Raw genomic sequence first — 15,539 nt, 5'->3', positions numbered from 1 at the left:
TCCCGACAAACATGTTGGATGCTAAGGGGAAGGCTAAGGTCTTAACATCGGAGACAGCTGAGAAGAGTGCATCGGTAGATCCTCAGCATCAAGTTACTACTGCCGATGCAAGAAGTAAGGGCTTGGTCCAGGAAGGAACTAGCTCAGGAAGGCTTCCTCGATCTGGTATCGTCATAACTCATAGAAGGCCTCGAGAAAAATGGCAACAACGGGAAGATCGGTATCGGCGCCAGCAGGAAGATTATCGACGGGAAGAAGAAAGACGCCGACAGGAGTGGAATCGGCACAGGGATCATTGGAATTGTCCATTCTTCATCCATTGTTGGGAGGAAAATATCAAGCTTCCTACTGTCAGAGACTGCCCTGAGTGCAACGGTTATGATCGGACGATAGGATCGATCGGCATTATCATAATGATGAACGGCGATTTAATGGGCCGATCAGAGGAAGGGTGTCAGTTCATGACCGGCTGGGGGGCAGATGTAGTGGGCACGATAGACTTAGTGACCGTGTCCAGTATTTTCCCAGGAACCAAGAAGAGCTCGAGGGAATGGCTGATGCGCGGGTTCCCGATGAATTCATATTTTGCAGTGATGCTAACACGCATCGTAAGGAGTCAAGGGAGAACCGACGCCCGACGGCAAGGCAAAGGCCACTTCCTCCATGGTGCCCTGGAGGATTAACCAAGACACAGAAAAGGAGATTGCAACGTGAAAGGCAAGAAGAGCTAAACAAGGGAGAGAACTCTGGAAGTCGGCAGCCGTCAGACACTAAGAGGGAAGGTCCATCGGCAGGCGTCAACATGGTCTTCATGTTGCCGATGGAGTTTCTTGCACCAGCCAGTGATGATGAGTTGGAATTTTCTGATCAGATAGCTCAGTTGGCTCTGGATCCGATGACGGCTATCTTTGAGAAACCTGCCGATGACGAGAGGCAGCATCTTAAAGCTCTGTTCCTCAAAGGAAGGGTTGATGGGCAGCCAATGACCAAGATCCTAGTTGATGGTGGAGCTGCTATTAATATTATGCCGTATGCAGTATATCGGAAGCTTGGGAAAGGGGATCAAGATTTGACCAAGACCGATATGATGCTCAAAGACTTTGAAGGAAACGTGTCTCCAGTCAAGGGGGCGATATGTGCAGAGTTGACCATCGGCAGCAAAACCTTGCCGACAACTTTTTTCGTGATCAGCGGAAAAGGTGCTTACAACTTATTATTGGGAAGAGATTGGATTCATGCCAATTGTTGTATCCCATCTACAATGCATCAGTGCTTGGTTCAGTGGGTAGGTGACAAGATTGAGATTGTCCCAGGAGATTCTTCTTATGTTATCGCATCGGCAGAAGCGGATACTTACGAAAGGACCAGGTGCATTTCAGGAGAAGTTTGGGAGAAAGATTTTCTCAAAGTTGCCGATTATGAGATTCCACCGATCCAAGCAGTCGGTTCTGACGACGGTTTTTAATGGATAGATTCGCCGATGATGTAAAATTAGGCCAGGGATTCACATCGGCCGATGATTTGGTAGAAGTAGATATAGGTAGTGGTGATAAGCCTAGGCCTACTTTTATTAGTGCTAAATTAGATCCTGAGAGTAAGCGACAATTGGCTAGTTTGTTAAAGGAATATAAAGATTGCTTTGCTTGGGATTATACAGAGATGCCTGGTTTAGACCGATCAATTGTTGAACATCGGTTACCCATCAAGTCTGGATTTCGGCCACATCAGCAACCAGCCCGCCGATGTAATCCTAACATTCTACCTGATATTAAGGCCGAAATCACTAGACTTATTGAAGCTAAGTTTATTCGGCAGTGTCGGTATGCCGAATGGATTTCCAATGTTGTTCCGGTTTACAAGAAGAACGGGAAGCTTCGGGTGTGCATTGATTTCAGGAATCTCAATAAAGCTACGCCGATGGATGGATACCCAATGCCTGTCGCCGATCTACTGGTTGATGCTGCGGCTGGTCATCGGGTCATCAGCTTCATGGATGGTAATGCAGGTTACAATCAAATATTCATGGCGGAGGAGGATATTCCAAAAACCGCATTCAGGTGTCCTGGTCATGTTGGGCTATTTGAATGGATAGTCATGACTTTTGGGTTGAAGAATGCTGGTGCTACTTATCAAAGGGCTATGAATTTTATATTTCATGAGTTCATCGGCAAGCTCGTAGAGATTTATATTGATGATGTGGTGGTTAAGTCTGGAGATTTCTCAAAGCATCTTGCCGATTTACAAAAAGTGTTAGAGTGCACAAGGAAGCATGGATTGAAGATGAATCCCAACAAGTGTGCATTTGGTGTATCGGCAGGGCAGTTTCTTGGTTTCATGGTACATCAGAGGGGTATTGAAATTAGTCGAAGATCTATTGATGCCATCAATAAAATAGTGGCCCCTACCAACAAAACCGAGCTCCAATCCTTGATCGGCAAAGTAAATTTTATCAGGAGATTTATATCGAATTTGTCTGGTAGGATTCGTGCTTTCAGTCCTCTTCTTAAATTGAAAGCCGATCAAGAGTTTATTTGGGGAGAAGAACAGCAGTTGGCTCTGGATGAAATCAAGAAGTATCTAGTAAATCCTCCAGTTCTAGTTCCACCTCAACAAGGGAAGCCCTTCAGATTGTATTTATCTACCGATGGATCGGTTATCGGTTCAGCTTTAGTTCAAGAATTTGAAGGGAAAGAAAGGGTAATTTATTATTTGAGTAGGAGGTTGATTGATGCTGAAACCAGGTATTCGGCCATTGAGAAACTATGCTTATGCTTATATTTTTCATGTATCAAGCTGAGACATTACCTGTTATCGGCCGAATGCACTGTTGTTTGCAAAAATGACGTGGTCCGATACATGCTATCTATGCCGATTATGAGTGGTAGGATCGGTAAATGGATTTTAGCGCTGTCGGAGTTCGATTTGCGTTACGAATCGGCTAAGGCAGTCAAAGGGCAGATTATGGCCGATTTTGTGACTCAGCATTGCGGTCTAGTGGAAACCTTGGAAATTGTACCCTGGACGCTCTTCTTTGATGGATCTACCTGTGACCGGGGGGCAGGAATCGGCATTGTATTAGTTTCCCCTAAGGGGAGGAAGTATGAGTTTTCCTTGCCAATTGTTGCCACATCAACAAATAATCAGACTGAGTATCAAGCTCTGATCAAGGGATTGGAGTTGTTAAGAGAAGTTCGTGCTGATGCTGTTGAAATATTCGGGGATTCTATGTTGGTTATAAATCAATTGGCCGGAAGCTATGAATGCCGAAGTGAAGTTCTCATAACTTATTTCGAGAGAAGTATGCAACTGTTAAAGGAATTCAAGGATTTCCGATTGGAGCATGTTCCCCGATTGCATAATGAAGACGCTAATCGGTTAGCTCAGCATGCCTCGGGATATCAGCCAATGATTAATGCGACATCAGGAGTCGGTGCCGGTGATTGGAGGAAAGAAATTATTGATTATCTAAAAGATCCATCCAAAAAAGTTGAAAGACGGGTTCGATTTCAAGCAACCAAGTATGTGCTCCTTGAAAATGAATTGTATTATCGAACTATCGACGGAATTCTTCTCCGATGCTTGGGTGATGATGAAGCTAGAAGTTTGATGGGGGAAATCCATGAAGGAGTGTGTGGAGCGCATCAGTCAGCTTTTAAGATGAAGTGGATGATTCGAAGGAATGGATATTTTTGGCCAACCATACTTGAAGATTGTTTTAAATATTTCAAGGGATGTCAAGGTTGTCAAAAGTTTGTTAATATCCAGAGAGCACCCGCATCGGCTATGAATCCTATAATAAAGCCTTGGCCGTTCCGGGGATGGGCCATCGATCTGATCGGCCAGATTTATCCACCATCTAGCAAAGGGCATAAGTTCATTCTAGTTGCCACTGACTATTTCACTAAGTGGGTTGAAGCTATTCCTTTGAAGAAAGTCACATCGGCCAATATGATTGATTTTGTGAAGGAGCATATTATTTACCGATTTGGGATTCCCCAAACGATTACTACCGATCAGGGCACCATGTTCACATCGGGGGAGTTCGATGAATTCGCAATCGGTATGGGAATTAAAGTGTTGAATTCTTCTCCTTATTATGCTCAATCCAATGGGCAGGCCGAAGCGTCTAACAAAGGAATTATCAAGCTTATTAAGCGAAAGATTGAAGAAAATCCTAAGCGGTGGCATACATTATTAAATGAAGCATTGTGGTCTTATCGGATGGCTTGTCATGGATCGACCAAGGTATCACCCTATCAATTGGTGTATGGACATGATGCAGTGTTGCCTTGGGAAATTAAGGCTGGATCTAGGCGATTATCTTTTCAAGATCAATTAACTTCCGATGGTTATGCCACTTTGATGACCGATGAATTGGACGATCTAGCAGGGCATCGGTTAAAAGCTTTAATGAGTATAGAAGAAAATAAGAAGAGAGTTGCTAGATGGTATGATAAGAAAGTGAAGGCTAAAGAGTTTGCCGATGGGGATTTGGTATGGAAATTAATTTTACCAATTGGGACCATAAGTTCGAAGTTTGGAAAGTGGTCTCCTAATTGGGAGGGTCCTTATCGGATAAGTCGATCGGCTCCTGGTAATGCCTACATTCTAGAAACCCTCGAAGGAATTGAATTTCCCAGAGCATTAAACGACAAATATTTAAAGAAGTACTACCCCAGTATATGGGTCGATGCATAGAAGTTTAGGTGCCGATAACACTCCTATCGGCTGGATCCAAATGCTTGGGGACAAGACTTGGTGTTTCAAAAGTTTAGGCGCCGATAACAGTCCTATCGGCTAGACTAAAAGCTGAGGAAGCAGGAAAGTGCAGATACAATGCCGATGGAAACTCTATGTGTTAAGCAGCGTCTGGATTGCCGATATAGCGCGTAGCCGAATTTGGTTGGCTGCTTCTATCTCCTTGATGTCATCATCGGCAGAACCTTCTATCGGCTTCAGCTTCTTCTTCAGTTGGAGTGCTTTGCGACCATGAGCATTTCACTCGCGCTCAAGAAGCCTGATGGTCTCTGGCAATTGGCTCTCTTCCTGTTGGGCTTGGGACAGAGTGTTCTCTACTTCCTTGAGCTCCGCCAACAGGGACTCTTTTCTTGCCGATAGATCGGATATCTTCTGCTTCAGCGCGTCTCCAGAAGATCTCAGGATACCGATGTTCTTGTGCTTCTCATCGGTCAAAAGCTTCTCTTTCCTCATTTCATCGGAGAGTTGAGTCTGAGCGGCTCTATCGGCAAGCCGCCGAGAAGCTCTTTGGTACTGCAGCTGGCGACTCTCCAGATGAGCGGCTTGGAACAGGATTTCTTCAACATCGGCTGGGATTTGGCCTCTGAGAGTTCTGAACAGGGTCTTGGTAGGGTCGGAATCATCAACCAATTGCGCTGTGTCCTGGTGAAGGAGAGCTGACAATTCTTCCAGCCTGACCCTGACCTCTGCCGATGTGATGCCGACCGTCTGAGAAGTGCTTGCTTCTTCACCTTCTTCTTCAGAGAAATCGATGGCGAAGGAGAACAGGCTATCGGGAGAATCTTGTTCCTGGGAGGGAAAGCAAAATTAGCTCATACTTAGAGAATCGGCAAATAGTGCTAACGGTAAACGGTGACTTACTTGCTTCAAGGTGATCTCTTGTCTTTGACTGAGAAGTGCTGACGGAGCTGCAGGCTGATCGGCCAAAGATGCCGATGGAGCTACAGGTTGATCGGCTGAGATTGCCGATGGAACGATATCAACTGAAAGAAGACAAAAGGAGTTATGAGACTAAATAAGAATAAGTTCATCGGTAGCGATATTGTAAAAGTATGTTACCTGGAGGAGGGACAACGGTTGTCTGAATCGGGAGAACTGCCGATGGTATAACTGGACCCACCGGGCCAGTTGTTTGTTCACCCGTGTCAGCTGATGTATCTTCTGTTTGAGATCCTTCCTGTTGGGGTTCTTCTATCTGTGGTGCTTCCTGCATAGGTGGGGGAGATGGTGCTTGCTGTGGCTGGGCTTCTGGAGAAGAAGGAGAAGACTCCACCAGAATTGGAGATACAAGAGGAGGAGGGGGAGTTGCTACCTTCTGGCGCTTTGTTCCATTCTTAGCACCCGTGGTGCCCTTCCTCTTGGGTTGGCTAGACTGGGGGGCATCGGTACGTTCACACCTGGCTTTCGCCGATGCGCCGGTTTGCTGCAATAATGAACAAGAGTTTATAAGCATAAATATAGCCGATATAAAGATAGTCAGCATAAAGGAAAAGATTTGACAAATTGCCTTGAAAGCCCGCACAAAAGTGGGAGCAGCAACCGTTGGTGATGTCTGAGTTCTTCTGGTGGTGACTTTCCTGAGGCGTACACCCCGATGCACGATGGAAGCTAGAGTGGGAGCATTGTGGCCGATTGAGGAAATCGGGCCTGATGGAAACAAGTCGATCGGCCTGCCACTCCTGCTAACCAATGGAGGAATATTGTCAACCTGCAAAAGGAATACAAGGGTAAGCTGCCGATGGGGGTAATATTGAGAAAATGAAACGTTGGTTTGAGTTACTTACAGTGTCATCGGGAACTTCGTATTCGGAGTCAATCATGCCGCGGTATGAAAGTGCCGATCTGCAGAATAGATGCTCTTTCCATTCTGCCCACCATAACTTGTATGCCTGAGTGATAAAAGCAGCCGGAACCCATTCTGACAGATTTACATCTATATCGGCGTTTGGTGGTAGTTGGGCTGCTCGAGTCCACTCAAGAAGGTTGTTGATAGTTTCTCTGGGTTTTATCACATCGGCATAAGGAAGTGCAATCGGCAACTGGCCGAAAGCTAACTGGCAAGCTAATGCCGATGGATTGTAAAATTCGTAAGTTTGAGGGGAGGTTTTTGTGCTACCAAAGAAATTCACTGGAATGATTCTGGGAGTCACAATTGCCATCATCACCTCATTGTCCCTGTCGAGAGCTTCATCAAATGGATTGAAGGTCAGAGGGAGCATGCTATCTGGGTCATCATAAGCCAACCATGGTCGTTCGTCTCTCGTCAAACCCTCATACAGAGTCTGGAAGAATCAGCTGATCTGATCTGGATTACCCCCTGAACCAGACAGAACTATGACAGCTTCGCCAAAGTTCAAGGGGGCGCGTGTTGCCGATTCCTCTTCACCCAATACATGGTTTTCAGCTATATCTCTTGGGAAATGCTGTGTGAACAGGTTGAAGTTGAGACGCTTGTGCAGATGCAGATTGAGCCACATGTTGACAAACCACCAGGGGCCTCCCAAGTTGCCAATGGATTGGCCGAGCAGAAGTTTCTGGGCTACTTGATGGAGAAGGTGGTAAGCAGCGCCAAGCAAGTATCGGCCGAGAGGGAATCGGCCACCGTTAGCCAGTCTTTCTGCTGCCGATAGGTAGACAGAAGTTGGTCCTGCCGATCGACCACAGAATACAAACTTGTCCAGCCACATGTTCAGAAAGGTGGTTTGTTCCTTTATGGTGACAGATCCTTTCCCACGGTACTTCTGAATGTACCCCGACCAACCGCCGATAGCGCGAGTCTCCACTTTGGCACTAGGGGCAGTATCAAAAAAGTGGGTGCTATCGGCAGAAGATATATCTAGACCAGTAAGCATGGCTACATCGGCAAGAGTAGGAGAAGCAGGGCCGTGGCCAAAGGCAAAAGCATTGAGGGTGTCTGACCAAAAGTAGGATGCAGCTATCAGCAGTGACTCGTTCCTATGCATATCGGTAATGGACAATCTAATGCATTGGGCTAGATTCCTTTCACCCCACTGAACTTCATTAGAGTTGCTGACCCTCAAGAACCAGTCTTTCCACCCTACAGTTGGGCTGGGCCAAGAGCGGAAGGTGTCCTTCCACAGATCTAAGGAAAAATTTTCGGCTCTGAAGGGGATCCTGTTGGTTTCTGCGTTGATAAGGTCAGTTGGATCTGGGTCCCCTAGAGGGCCGAGGCATTGAAGGTGTGGTTGATCGGTGGGGATGACAATTTTGTTGGACAATTCCTAGTGATTTTGGGCGTAAAAAGAAATACAAAGAGGAAAGAAAAGGAAGATGTTCAGTAAAATGAATTGCGAGTGAACAGGGATATGAAGAAAAATACAGAAGACGGGGTGGAGATTTGACCTCAGGGACGACGAACCCGACGGCCATCTTGCTGCGAAGGAAGCGTGTGAAGGCGCCGGAGTTGATGAAGAGGGGTACTTGTCGGAGACCTTAGGAGTTTTGGGTGGCGCCGCCGCTGGAAAAGTAAAGTTGGGTAGTAGAATGGTGTGATGGGGAAGGAGTTCCCAAGAAGGAACTATTTATAGGACAAGATGGGCAAGGGCAAATCCGACTTATCTCTTTGCCGCATCCGAGAAATCCGAGAGTACTCAGGTGGATATGGTAACTGTTCGCACGGTAATCCAGGGATTGTGCAGGTGATTTGACGGGGAGCGGTCATTATCTGAAGATATTTTACTGTGCGAGATCTCCTGGTCGGTCCATCGGCGATATTCTATAACGGTCATATTGCCGATGGGTGGATAGAGGGGAAGTAACCGTTTTTGTGAATATCCTGGTCAGAACATCGGCAGATCTTTGTAACGGTATTGTTGCCGATGTACGACTGAGAAAAATGCCCGTTTAGGAAGTTGGGGATTTCGAGGAATCTGCGGAGGATTAGGATCAGAGTTATCCAGATTGAGGTTGTCGGTTACCAGATTAGGAGCATTAATTGCGGGAGAAGGCATCATTACTGTAGAGAATTTCGGAGCATTAATAGTTTTATACTCCGAAACTGGGGGGCATGTGTTGACACCGTTTTTGGGCACGTGTCTAGGATGGCAGGATAAGTTGGCAGTACGATGTTTACAAAGCGGGTTGCCGATGAGGATGGTTGCCGATGAGGGAGAAGTTGAATGTGACTAAGTCCACAGGCAGTAATATGGTGCCGATGGCTAGATAAGAAAGTCTGCCGATGACTATGGCAAAGGATCTGCCGATGATGCAAAGGAGGAGTCTGGAAGCTGCCGGTCGTTATGTGGAGGAGTTTCGGTTTGTCACGAGGGATAGTTTTGTTATTTCCTTAATTATTTGCATCGTTTTGTATACGGATTCCGTGTAATTTGGAATTCGAATTCTAATCGTGTCTGGTTGTAGCTCTTTGAGCAGGGTATAAATATAGACCCTAGGGCCTTGTAATAATCAATCAAGAAATCAAACACACGTTTTTACTCATATTCCAGCATTTACTTTTCGACGACTTCGTCATACTTTTTCCTTTTGTTACGAGTTCTTAGGAATTCGTCGACTTAAGCTCGGCGTGTTCTCAAGTTCCGCGTGAGTACCTCTTAGCCGTGACATCCGGGCGCATCGCTGTTGTCGGGACTAAAGTATTCGAGTTATCACCTTTGCCGATAGCAAGGTCAAATCGGCTGGCACGCCTTAACGTTTGAATCGGGTATTAGCCCTTTGTGTTTGCAGACCAGTTTTGCATCAACAGTTGAGTTGACCAAGCTATAAGAGATTATAAAGGTTAAGGTTAAATGTTAGTCATATTCTATTTATAATTAATTATATACCACTAAAGCCAATCAAGCATTTATAGTTTTGAAATATAGAACATATGAAAGCAACTAATCGAGTGATTACATATCATATTTAAACTAATCAAGTTATAACTAATAAAGAAACATTAAAGTTGATATTAATAACGTGGGCATTTATTTATTTACAAAAGATCAAAATTATAAACATTATTTACTTTTAAATCAAAAAGACTCTAGATAAATATTACTAAATTATTTATGTGCTCCATGTTTAAATAACCAAATTATAATTAAGAGGTATTTGAGTTCACATTTGATTATAAATACCAAAGTGTAAACCTAACGTGTTTTTAAGTTAATTAAATAGGAATGCATTCGAAACATTAATCGGATTAATTATACTCATAAACATGAGACTGTTGATGCAAAACTGATCTGCAAACACAAAGGGCTAATACCCGATTCAAACGTTAAGGCGTGCCAGCCGATTTGACCTTACTATCGGCAAAGGTGATAACTCGAATACTTTAGTCCTGACAACAGCGATGCGCCCGGATGTCACGGCTAAGAGGTACTCACGCGGAACTCGAGAACACGCCGAGCTTAAGTCGACGAATTCCTAAGAACTCGTAATAAAAAGAAAAAAGTATGACGAAGTCGTCGAAAAGTAGATGCTGGAATATGAGTAAAAACGCGTGTTTGATTGATTTCTTGATTTATTATTACAAAGCCCTAGGGTTTATATTTATACCCTGCTCAAAGAGCTACAACCAGACACGATTAGAATTCGAATTCCAAATTACACGGAATCCGTATACAAAACGATGCAAATAATTAAGGAAATAACAAAACTATCCTTCGTGACAAACCGAAACTCCTCCACATGACAACTGGCAGCTTCCAGACTCCTCCTTTGCATCATCGGAAATCCCTTTGCCATAGTCATCGGCAGACCTTTTTATCCAGCCATTGGCACCATATTACTGCCTGTGGACTTAGTCACATTCAACCTCTCCCTCATCGGCAACCATCCTCATCGGCAACCCGCATCGTACTGCCACCCTATCCTGCCATCCTAGACACGTGCCCAAAAACGGTGTCAACACATGCCCCCCAGTTTCGGAGTATAAAACTATTAATGCTCCGAAATTCTCTGCAGTAATGATGCCTTCTCCGCAATTAATGCTCCTAATCTGGTAACCGACAACCTCAATCTGGACAACTCTGATCCTAATCCTCCGCAGATTCCTCGAAATCCCCAACTTCCTAAACGGGCATTTTTCTCAGTCGTACATCGGTAACAATACCGTTACAAAGATCTGCCGATGCTCTGACCAGGATATTCGCAAAAACAGTTACTTCCCCCCTATCCGCCCATCGGCAAGATGACCGTTATAGAATATCGCAGATGGACCGACCAGGAGATCTCGCACAGTAAAATATCTTCAGATAATGACCGCTTCCCATCAAATCACCTGCAGAATCCCTGGATTACCGTGCGAACAGTTACCATATCCACCTGAGTACCCTCGGATTTCTCGGATGCGGCAAAGAGATAAGTCGGATTTGCCCTTGCCCATCTTGTCCTATAAATAGTTCCTTCTTGGGTACTCCTTCCCCATCACACCATTCTACTACCCAACTTTACTTTTCCAGCGGCGGCGCCATTTACAACCTTCAAGACCTCCGACAAGCACTTCTCTTCATCAACTCCGGTGCCCTCCAACGTCCTCTTCACGACAAGATGGCCATTGGCTTCGTCGTCCCTGAGGTCAGATCTCCATCTCATCTTCTGTATTTTTTTATTCCTGTTCATCCGCGATTCATCTGACTGAATATTCTCCTTTTCCTTTTTCTTTGTATTTTTATTCCCCCAAAATCACTAGGAGTTGTCCAATAAAATTGTCATCCCCACCGATCAACCACACCTTCAATGTCTCGGCCCTCTAGGGGATTCAGATCCAACCAACCTTATTAACGCAGAAACCAATAGGATCCCCTTTAGAGCTGAAAACTTTTCTTTAGATCTGTGGAAAGACACTTTTCGCTCTTGGCCCAGCCCTACCGTAGGGTGGAAAGAGTGGTTCTTGAGGGTCAGCAATTCTTATGAAGTCCAGTGGGGTGAAAGGAAGCTAGCCCAATGCATTAGGCTATCCATTGCCGATATGCACAGGAACGAGTCACTGCTGATAGCTGCGTCCTACTTTTGGTCAGACACCCTCAATGCTTTTGTTTTTGGCCACGGCCCTGCTTCTCCTACCCTTGCCGATGTAGCCATGCTCACTGGGCTAGATATATCTTCTGCCGATAGCACCCACTTTTTTGATACTGCCCCCAGTGCCAAAGTGGAGACTCGTGCTATCGGCGGTTGGTCAGGGTACATTCAGAAGTACCGCGGGAGAGGGCCTGTCACCATAAAGGAGCAAACCACCTTTCTGAACATGTGGCTGGACAAGTTTGTATTCTATGGTCGATCGGCAGGACCGACATCCGTCTATCTATCGGCAGCAGAGAGACTGGCTAATGGTGGCCAATTTCCTCTCGGCCGATACTTGCTTGGCGCTATTTACCACCTTCTCCATCAGGTAGCCCAGAAACTCCTGCTTGGCCAATCCATCGGCAACTTGGGAGGCCCCTGGTGGTTTATTAATATGTGGCTCAATCTGCACCTGCATAAGCGCCTTGATTTCAACTTGTTCTCACAGCACTTCCCAAGAGATATAGCCGAAAATCATGTTGGGTGAAGAGGAATCGGCAACGCGTGCCCCCTTGAACTTTGGCGAAGCCGTCATAGTCCTACCTGGTTCAGGGAGTAATCCGGATCAAATTGGCCGATTCTTCGAGACTCTGTATGAGGGTTTGGCCAGGGATGAACGATCATGGTTGGCTTATGATGACCCAGATAGCATGCTCCCTCTGACCTTCAATCCATTTGATGAAGCTCTCGACAGGGATAATGAGGCGATGATGGCAATTGTGACTCCCAGAGCCATTCCAGCGAATTTTTTCGGTAGCACAAAAACTTCTCCCCAGACTTACGAATTTTACAATCCATCGGCATTAGCTCGCCAGTTAGCTTTCAGCCAGTTGCCGATTGCACTTCCTTATGCCGATGTGATAAAACCCAGAGAAACCATCAACAACCTTCTTGAGTGGACTCGAGTAGCCCAACTACCACCAAACGGCGATGTAGATGTAGATCTGTCAGAATGGGTTCCGGCTGCTTTTATCACTCAGGCATACAAGTTATGGTGGGCAGAATGGAAAGAGCATCTATTCTGCAGATCGGCACTTTCATACCGCAGCATGATTGACCCCGAATACGAAGTTCCCGATGACACTGTAAGTAACTCAAACCAACGTTTCATTTTCTCACTATTACTTCCATCGGCAGCTTACCCTTGTATTCCTTTTGCAGGCTGACAATATTCCTCCATCGGTTAGCAGGAGTGGCAAGCCGATCAACTTGTTTCCATCAGGCCCGATTTCCTCAATCGGCCACAATGCTCCCACTCTGGCTTCCATCGTGCATCGGGGTGTGCGCCTCAGGAAAGTTACAACCAGGAGAACCCAGACATCACCAACGGTAGCTGCTCCCACTCTGGCGTGGGCTTTCAAGGCAATTTGTCAAATCTTTATCTTTTACGCTGACTACCTTTATATCGGTTTTATTTATACTTATAAACCCTTGTTCGTTATTGCAGCAAACCAGTGCATCGGCAAAGGTCACACGTCAAGGTGCCGATGCCACCCAGTCCAGCCAGCCAAAGAGGAAGGGTACCACGGGTGCTAAGACTGGAACAAAGCGCCAGAAGGTAGCAACTCCCCCTCCTCCTCCGGTATCTCCAATTCCGGTGGAGTCTTCTCCTTCTTCTCCAGAAGCCCAGCCACAACAAGCACCATCTCCCCCACCTATGCAGGAAGCACCACAGATAGAAGGACCCCAACAGGAAGGATCTCAAACAGAAGGTACATCGGCTGACACGGGTGAACAAACAACTGGCCCGGTGGGCCCAATTATACCATCGGCAGTTCTCCCGATTCAGACAATTGTTATCCCTCCTCCAGGTAACATACTTTAACAATATCGCTACCGATGAACTTATTCTTATTTAGTCTCATAACCTTTCTTGTCTTCTTTCAGTCGATATCGTCCCATCGGCAACCTTAGCCAATCAACCTGTAGTTCCATCGGCATCTTTGGCCGGTCAGCCCGCAGCTCCGTCAGCACCTCCCAGTCCAAGGCAAGAGATCGCCTTGAAGCAAGTAAGTCACTGTTTACCGCCAGCATTATGTGCCGATTCTCTAAGTATGGGCTAATTTTGCTTTCCCTCCCAGCAACAAGATTCTCCCGATAGCCTATTCTCCTTCGCCATCGATTTCTCTGAAGAAGAAGGTGAAGAAGCAAGCACTTCTCAGTCGGTCGGCATCACATCGGCAGAGGTCAGGGTCAGGCTGGAAGAATTGTCAGCTCTCCTTCATCAGGACACAGCGCAATTGGTTGATGATTCCGACCCTACCAAGACCCTATTCAGAACTCTCAGAGGCCAAGTCCCAGCCGACGTTGAAGAAATCCTGTTCCAAGCCGCTCATCTGGAGAGTCGCCAGCTGCAGTACCAAAGAGCTTCTCGGCGGCTTGCCGATAGAGCCGCTCAGACTCAACTCTCCGATGAAATGAGGAAAGAAAAGCTTTTGACCGATGAGAAGCACAAGAACATCGGCATCCTGAGATCTTCTGGAGACGTGCTGAAGCAGAAGATATCCGATCTATCGGCAAGAAAAGAGTCCCTATTGGCGGAGCTTAAGGAAGTAGAGAACGCTCTGTCCCAAGCCCAACAGGAAGAGAGCCAATTGCCAGAGACCATCAGGCTTCTTGAGCTCGAGCGAAATGCTCATGGTCGCAAAGCACTCCAACTGAAGAAGAAGCTGAAGCCGATAGAAGGTTCTGCTGATGATGACATCAAGGAGATAGAAGCAGCCAACCAAATTCGGCTACGCGCTATATCGGCAATCCAGACGCTGCTTAACACATAGAGTTTCCATCGGCATTGTATCTGCGCTTTCCTACTTCCTCAGCTTTTAGTCTAGCCGATAGGACTGTTATCGGCGCCTAAACTTTTGAAACACCAAGTCTTGTCCCCAAGCATTTGGATCCAGCCGATAGGAGTGTTATCGGCACCTAAACTTCTATGCATCGACCCATATACTGGGGTAGTACTTCTTTAAATATTTGCCGTTTAATGCTCTGGGAAATTCAATTCCTTCGAGGGTTTCTAGAATGTAGGCATTGCCAGGAGCCGATCGACTTATCCGATAAGGACCCTCCCAATTAGGAGACCACTTTCCAAACTTCGAGCTTTTGGTCCCAACTGGTAAAATTAATTTCCATACCAAATCCCCATCGGCAAACTCTTTAGCCTTCACCTTCTTATCGTACCATCTAGCAACTCTTTTCTTATTCTCTTCTATACTCATTAAAGCTTTTAACCGATGCCCTGCTAGATCGTCCAATTCATCGGTCATCAAAGTGGCATAACCATCGGAAGTTAATTGATCTTGAAAAGATAACCGCCTAGATCCAGCCTTAATTTCCCAAGGCAACACTGCATCATGTCCATACACCAATTGATAGGGTGATACCTTGGTCGATCCATGACAAGCCATCCGATAAGACCACAATGCTTCATTTAATAATGTATGCCACCGCTTAGGATTTTCTTCAATCTTCCGTTTAATAAGCTTGATAATTCCTTTGTTAGACGCTTCGGCCTGCCCATTGGCTTGAGCATAATAAGGAGAAGAATTCAACACTTTAATTCCCATACCGATTGCGAATTCATCGAACTCCCCCGATGTGAACATGGTGCCCTGATCGGTAGTAATTGTTTGGGGAATCCCAAATCGGTAAAGAATATGCTCCTTCACAAAATCAATCATATTGGCCGATGTGACTTTCTTCAAAGGAATAGCTTCAACCCATTTAGTGAAATAGTCAGTGGCAACTAGAATGAA

The sequence above is a fragment of the Sorghum bicolor genome, chromosome 3, assembly GCF_000003195.3.
Source record: "Sorghum bicolor cultivar BTx623 chromosome 3, Sorghum_bicolor_NCBIv3, whole genome shotgun sequence".
NCBI lineage: Eukaryota > Viridiplantae > Streptophyta > Magnoliopsida > Poales > Poaceae > Sorghum > Sorghum bicolor.
Note: the sequence above shows the minus strand (reverse complement) of the source record.